The sequence below is a fragment of the Misgurnus anguillicaudatus genome, chromosome 10, assembly GCF_027580225.2.
Source record: "Misgurnus anguillicaudatus chromosome 10, ASM2758022v2, whole genome shotgun sequence".
Lineage (NCBI taxonomy): Eukaryota > Metazoa > Chordata > Actinopteri > Cypriniformes > Cobitidae > Misgurnus > Misgurnus anguillicaudatus.
This window is the reverse complement of record NC_073346.2, coordinates 17,202,970-17,208,583: the sequence shown is the minus strand read 5'-3', so window position 1 is coordinate 17,208,583 and position 5,614 is coordinate 17,202,970. Positions and strand designations below refer to the sequence as shown.

At 40.9% G+C, this 5,614-nt stretch overlaps 1 pseudogene; it reads left to right on the top strand.

The window, feature by feature from the left end:
- The first annotated feature begins 314 nt into the window (after positions 1-314).
- LOC141367375 (uncharacterized) lies at positions 315-2,154 on the top strand (annotated as a pseudogene).
- The last annotated feature ends 3,460 nt before the right edge of the window (positions 2,155-5,614 follow it).

The following is a 5,614-nucleotide window of genomic DNA, read 5'->3' as shown; positions in this document are numbered from 1 at the left end:
GTTTTGTACTTTATTTTGACACCCTGTTCTGTTCTGGTTTTTATTTTGAAATCATCTCATGCCATGCTTCACTTCCCACTTCCTGTGTATTTGTATTTACCGGTAAAATCTGTTCACTCCCGGCTGAGTATTGATGGTGTGTAGCTACTTACTAAGCATTCAACCTGTTATCCTGTATACTGTTCTGTGTTTGCCTGTTTTTGACCCATGCACATGGTCTTGTCAATCTGTTGCTCTTATCTATCATGTTGAAACCCAAACCACAATATACTTCTTTATCATTCTGTTTGTTTTGAACAGGAACAGAAAAAGCCATGGATTCCACATTTTCAAAAGCTATTCAAAAGCTAAGTTCTGCTGAGGACATGAGGAACCAAACCAAACTTATTTTGCAGCCCTATGCCAACTGGGAGGAGTATTTGACTCCAGCACCGCTATCCATAGCAATTCTGGAAGAGCTGGTATTTATCTCTTCTGCAACAGATTTCTCTATCAATAGAAATCCCCCTGTAGATGGTTACAAACACATCAAATACCCAGAATCCTTTCGAGCTTGCCTTATGCAAGTGTGTAACTCTGGATGGTGGGCATTTAATGAAGCTCATGCAAGCATGGACCAAATTCGTCTCCATACTGCCCAAGTTCCAGATTACATGAAGACCACTGTGAAGATTCTGTTCCAAGAAAATGATGAGGTCATTCAAGAACATCTTCCTGATCAACTGGACAATATTCGACACATTGCAGATGAATGTCTGGAATTGTCTACCACAACTAAAGAGCATTTTATGCATGTCATAGAAATTATCCTAGAGCTACTAGAAGCATGTGTAAATGCAGAGCACTTTTATGGGGAGGAGATGGAAGCAATCGAGAAAAAAATAGAGGAGAGCAAACTGAGAAAGCAGTCAGCACAAAAAACAGAGGAAAGGACAAAGAAGGCAGTAAAAACCTTGGAGAAAGACTTGGAGAGTTTGGTTGTTATGGATATATTTGGTGGGATAGCACAGTGTGTAACAGGCCATATTAATGGAGTAGGAGTTTTGGTTGATGAAATAAACTCGTATAGTAAGTCTTCTGAAATTCTACAATATGCACAGATTATCAAAGATCTCATGAATGTAAATTATAAGGATGATGATATTGACTGGAAAAAACTTTATGATCAGAAGAAGAAAAGCACAAGATCTGATGTCACCGCTAGACATTTAAAGAGAATCAATAGCGATTTGGAAAAAATTAATAACTGCACAGCAAAGTCAAAAGCCCAGATGTTATGCGTGAAGGGCATCAACATATGCAATCAACTAGAAAAATATGCACCAGAAGGCAAATGTGACAAAGACATAAACATGAAGATAGTAGAGGAGGTATTGGAATTAATAAACTCAGCCCGCGTTTTTGACAGCAAAAGCAAAAACCTAACAGACAACAAATTCACCTTTAAGCAGAGCCAAGTTCAGCTGGACAAGACAAGAGAGACCTATGAAAAGTGTATGGAGAACCTAGAAAAGCACCAGAAGGAGCTAACTGAAATTCTGTTCATTATGAGAAATTATGAACTGAAGGAGATTGACTTCAAAACCACCACAGAGATGCTGGTCAAAAGTATGGATGCCATGGGCAGAGTGAAGAAACAATGGGAGAAGATGGTTCACTTTTTTCAGATAGTTTCCAGACTTGTCAAAACTAGCCTTAGCAAAACTTTAACAAACTTTGTCTCAACATCTGAGAAAACCCAAGCCCTCTCCTACAATGCAAAGCTCTCAAAAGATTTGCTCTACACTCAAGCCTCCCAAGCCTGTAACATTGCAAGTTTTGTCAATATGATCTCTGGAACATACACAGATGTGTCCAACAAGTACCTGATGGACCGTGTGAGTTCACTGGGCAAGTTGATGGCCATGGATAAGAGCAAGCCAGATTTTGAGCATGAACGGCAGATGTTGCAGGTGTCCTGTGATTCAGCACAAAAAAGCATCATAAGCCTTGTTTTAAAGAATAAAGAGGAGTTTGAAAGAAGAGCATTGCAAGAAAGCAACAGATTAAACGAATTGACAACAACAAGAGTTGCTGGCCGTTCTTCCTGCTGCTCCTTTAGAGGAAATCAAGAAAATTCAAGAGGCTGTTCTTGCTGGATTCAATAAGGAATAATTATCATTCTGTGCATCGGACAATGTATTGCTTTTCAAATTTAGGCTTTGTTTTCCAGCAACACTGTTTATCAGGTCTGGTAAGATTATCACGCTTTTAGTCAAAATTAGCTTATAATCAACATACAGATCCATTGAGACAATTTACTGAAGAATATCAACAAAAGACTCTTGGGAATGGATTGAGGCAGAGTTTGCAGTAACAGAATATATAATACTCAGTCCACCCAAAGCAGACAATGAGAATTTGAGAGATTTTCAAACAGAATTAAAAATTGGGAAACTGTCTGTCTGAGCATGTAAACAATGTGGGATACAGTAGTTTTGTCAAACATGTAACACTGTGTCTGTGTCTTCCCTGTCATGTCTTTTATTTTGAAGTCCTGTCATTGTTTGCAATGTTTGTTGTCTTTCATAGGCTGCGTCAGAAAACTCTAAAATGCTGCCTTCTGAGGCAGCTTTCCAAGGCAGGAAGGCATCAAGGCATGTCCGAATTCAATGTTAGGTTTACTTCCTGTCTCCTGAGATACCTATGGGTGGGCGTACAATAAGAATGTGATTGGTCGAGCCTGATCGAGTTCGAAAAAATAAAATGGCGGCCAAGGAAGCGACTGGAGCACAAATTTTGTGTAAATAAAGGTACATTTTCACTTTTTACACATTTTTTATTGCATTTCTAGGGAGAAATTAGTATTGTAGTTTTCAAATATGTGATTAGTTGTCACAAAGGCGCTCTTTGTTTATATTTCAAGCACGCTGCCTTTGAAGTGTGTCTGAAAGTCTTTCTCTGAGCTGCCTTCATGCCTTCGAAGTCATTTCCTCATGAGGCAGCGAAGCAACAAGTCACTGCCTTGAGTTTTTGAACACAGCCATAGTTCCTTTGGAACATTGGTCCTTGTGTTGATTGTTTCCCGGGTGTGTCTTGTTACCGTATATAGCCCCAGTGTTTCAGTTTAACTGTGTCAGTCGTTGAATGTTTATGTTTATGTATGGTTGGTTCATGCATTTGGTTTATGGATCACTTGTTTTGGATTATTACCGTGTTTTGTTTAAATGTTTTATGGTTATAAATAAATGCTGCTCTTGGATACTATGCCTACCTTCCTACTCACTTTTACATCATGTCACTGAATAGCAAAACAATATGTTATAATGTCTTGAATATTTTGAATATATAGTGAAACATATAACATATAACATTATGAATTGTTTAAAATAATATACCATATGCATGCTTGCTTATTTCTGACTTTATTGTCACTTAATGGAAATAACTACTATGGTAAAGCTCTTATGTTTGGTTGTTTTATACTGTAAAACCTGTTAAAACAATAAATGCTGAATACTGTAACAGATCACTTCTTAGTTTTGCTTTCCCATTTCGGCTTATTGAGCAACAATCTATGCCAACCTAGCCTTGCTCAATTGGGGATCAAAAAGGGAGGTGCGTTTTTCTTAAGCTAGCCATTAAGTTTTTCAGAATAGCACAAAGACAAAAGTCAAATTCTCTCTCTAATAAATTTACAAAACAATCTAAAGCACACATAAACTACTGAAATAATGAAGGTAAAATCATATTTTAAGTAAACAGTTGTCAGCGAGGAACCACAAGCAAGTGCCCCAGATGAGGCAACACTTCTAGTGGAGTGTGCTCTGAAATTAAATGGACATAGGGTGACCTGCAGATTATAAGCAAGGGCGATGGTGTCTACAATCCAATGAGACATTCTCTGCTTGGTGACAGCTTTCCCTCTCTGCTGACCACCGTAACAGACAAAGAGCTGGTCTGAGGTCCTGAGGCTTTGTGTGCGATCCGTGTAGAGGCGCAGCGTGCGTACAGGACATAATAAAGCCATAGTTGGGTCTGCCTCCTCCGGGGGCAGTGCTTGCAAGCTCACCACCTGATCTCTGAAAGGAGTGGTGGGAACTTTGGGCACGTTACCTGGTCTGGGTCTAAGCGTTACACTCGAAAGTGCAGGACCAAACTGAAGGCACAAATTGTTGATGGAGAATGCATGTAGTTCCCCTACCCTCTTAACGGAGGCAGGGTCAGAGTTTTCATTGATAAAAACTTCAGACTCACAGACTGCAGAGGCTCAAATGGAGGTTCCTGCAGGGCTTTCAGCACCATGGACAGGTCCCAAGGAGGAATAGAGGGAGGGCGCGAAGGGTTCAGCATTCAAGCTCCTCTTAAAAACCTAATAACTAGGTTGTGCTGGCCGACCGATCTGTCATTTATTAAAGAGTGATGAGCAGATATCATGGCAACGTCAACTTTAATGGTGGAGGGTGACAGCCTACCATCCAACCGGTGTTGAAGGTATGAAAGCACGACATTAATGGGGCATTCTCTGGGTTTTTTTGCATTTAAGCGGGTACGCGTGTCTAGTAGACGGCGCTCGCACTGCAGCGATGGTGTTCAAATACCGCTTGCGATAAATCATTTAAACCCTCTGTGCGCTCAGCGGCCACACGTGGAGATCCCACAGGTTGAGAAAGGAGACTCGGGACTCGATCGTGAAGCCAACGCTGAAGCGGTCTCATATGGAGCAGCTCGAGCGGTGTCACAGCCGCGGCTGCTGCCATATGCCCAAGGAGCTTCTGAAATTATTTCAGAGGAACCGCGTTCTTCCCTCGAAATGAATCGAGGCAAGTCAGGATTGAACCGCGCCGATAAACCGATCGAGTCCAGTTCCATACCAAGAACAGAGATCCTCTGCACAAGGCAGAGTTTGCTCTTTCTCCCAGTTGACCCGAAGACCCAAACGGGCGAGATGCCGAAGCGTTAAGGCTTTGTGTTCGCAAAGCGTCCGCCGAGAATGCGCTATTATGAGACAATCGTCAAGGTAAGCCAAAATGCGAACACCGTTCTCTCTCTCAGAGGTTTTAACGCCGCTTCCACCACTTTGTATTGATACAGCCCTTTCGTAATGTGGAAGCAAATAAATGGTATTGTGAATCCGTTAGGGCAGTGTTTCCCAGCCCTGGTCCTCGGGCACCCCCTCCCAGAAAGTTCTAGATGTCTCCTTATTTAACACACCTGATTTAACTCATCAGCTTGTTAGGGACACATGTTTACCATTTTGGAAGGAGCCTGATGAGTCGAATCAGGTGTTTTAAATAAGGAGACATCTAAAACTTTCTAGGAGGGGGTGCCCCGAGGACCAGGATTGGGAAACTGCGTTAGGGAAACCAAAGACCATTCATGAACTTAGAAATGGAAACAGGCAGATTAGGGATAGTCAACAAATAGCACTTGAATTTAATATGTTTTTTGTCTCATCAGTGGAACAATTGGTGCAACAAATTAAGGAAGAACAGCAACTAAAATTCACTAAACATCAATCAATAAATAAATATTCTCCATTTTCACTTTTGCAGACTAATGAAGCAAAAGTGCTTGAAGCGATAAATTCAGTTAACAACAGCTATAGTAAAGATCTTTTTTATATGAATGCAGT